The 1,687-nt window shown below is 42.9% G+C and overlaps 2 non-coding genes across 2 annotated transcripts; one reads left to right on the top strand and one right to left on the bottom strand.

Annotated features, from left to right (window-relative positions):
• The first annotated feature begins 637 nt into the window (after window positions 1–637).
• On the top strand, window positions 638–724 carry TRNAM-CAU (transfer RNA methionine (anticodon CAU)). Its single transcript is given in 2 exon segments — window positions 638–675; window positions 689–724. It is a non-coding gene; the product is annotated as a tRNA-Met (tRNA).
• Window positions 725–1,140: 416 nt separating this feature from the next.
• On the bottom strand, window positions 1,141–1,212 carry TRNAH-GUG (transfer RNA histidin (anticodon GUG)). The gene has a single exon. It is a non-coding gene; the product is annotated as a tRNA-His (tRNA).
• Between the last annotated feature and the right edge of the window lie 475 nt (window positions 1,213–1,687).

The following is a 1,687-nucleotide window of genomic DNA, read 5'->3' as shown; positions in this document are numbered from 1 at the left end:
AGATTTAGTGTCGTATTAAGCAAGAAGTGGCGGAATGAGGACAATGTCAAGTAACTCCCGGTCCCGAACCGATGGCATAGCATTACAAACCTCCAGTGAGGGGTACTGCCACGTCCCCTAGGCTTCTGTTTTAGTGGGTGGCGGCGGCCCGCACCCATGGCTCGCATGTCTGACACCCAATCCAGGGAGGTTCGATCCTGCTGCACCTGGGTTCAGCAGTCATGTTTGATTGGAGAATCTTCCAAGGTGTGCAACGAGGAATTTGGAGAGACCTTGCCTCTGGACGATCTTGAGAGCTTCCTCCAAGGCCGTGAGTTCAGCCGCATTGTTTGTGCTATGCCCCAGAGGTCCAGTAGGATATTTACTGGATTTCCCAAGCAATTTCAAAATATCCCCCTAAACCAGCGGCCTTCCGATTGCATTTAGAAACCGCCATCAGTGTTCAGTTTAAGAAAAGCCAGGCGGTGGGAGCCTCCAAGCGAGAGATGGAAGAAGGGCTGGAAGGCGGGGAGGTGAAGATGTTAAGGGTCATGCGTTTAGTTGTTGAGAGAACTGTGGAACCCGTGGCTTGCCAATCAGTTTCTTGATCTCCTTTGCTCGATAGTGAATTAGGATTTATATTCAAAATTAACCGTATGGGGTGGTGGCGCAGTTGGTTAGCGCGTAGGTCTCATAGCTGATTTGAGCAATCCTGAGGTCGAGAGTTCGAGCCTCTCTCACCCCAATTTTTGAACTTACAGGGGTAAGGAATATCTCTGAATGTTCAATAAATATGAAGAAAAGAAGACAAGTCAAGCAAATCTTTGAAAGCTGTTTGGAATTGGAAGCCCGTCTCACCCCAATTTTTAATTGTTCGTCATTGAGGTAGAAGTGAAAGGAATATCTCTGAATGTTCGATAAATATGAAGTAAAGACGTCCAGGAAAATTTCCTGGAGCAATTTCGAATTCCTAAACTATCTCGGAAGTAGATTGGAGGTCATAATTTTATGAGAATTATAGACGATTGTGGCGGCTAGGAATTTCATAATTTCAGCAAATTTATAGATGAATGAGGTTCCTAGGAATTGCAAGGAAAGTGAAGTTCATAATTTGTTCCGAGGTAGAATGGAGTTTATTTTCTAAAGAAAACCGCGCAAAACTGTGGCTGCTGGGATTCGAGCCCAGGTCTCCACGGCCACAACGTGGAATTCTCACCACTAAACTACAGCCACATGATGAAATTCCTGTTCGAGAGTACTAATCTATAGCCACAAAAGGAAAAACATATTCCAGAGTTATTTTTGAATGTTAACCCTCCACTTCTCGTATCTTTTTGTAACTTCAAATTGTTTTTTTATTTGGCCTATATCATTTCGGTGTAGTAAATCTGAGCTCTTTTTGTAACTTTAAATTGTTTTTTGGTTTGGCCTATGTCATTTCGGTGTAGTAAATCTGAGCACAAAACTGATTTTCTGAGTTAGTATAAGGGCTGCCACAACAATACATTCAGTCTGATAAATCATGTCTGCACACTGGGATATCATTATGATAATAACATCTTTGGAGTCTGGACAAGTGAAAACGGGTCATGTTGAGGTAGGAAGTAATCAAATGTGTGAACATTCTCCCAAGATATGCTATCAGAATCTGAAACTGAACCTCAGACCCTATGCTATTAATCTCCCTCTACTGCAGGAATAATATGAG

This window comes from Pinus tabuliformis, chromosome 8, assembly GCF_031772625.1.
Source record: "Pinus tabuliformis cultivar Carrire ecotype Pingquan chromosome 8, CPIR1, whole genome shotgun sequence".
NCBI lineage: Eukaryota > Viridiplantae > Streptophyta > Pinopsida > Pinales > Pinaceae > Pinus > Pinus tabuliformis.
Note: the sequence above shows the minus strand (reverse complement) of the source record. Positions and strands in the feature narration are given on the sequence as shown.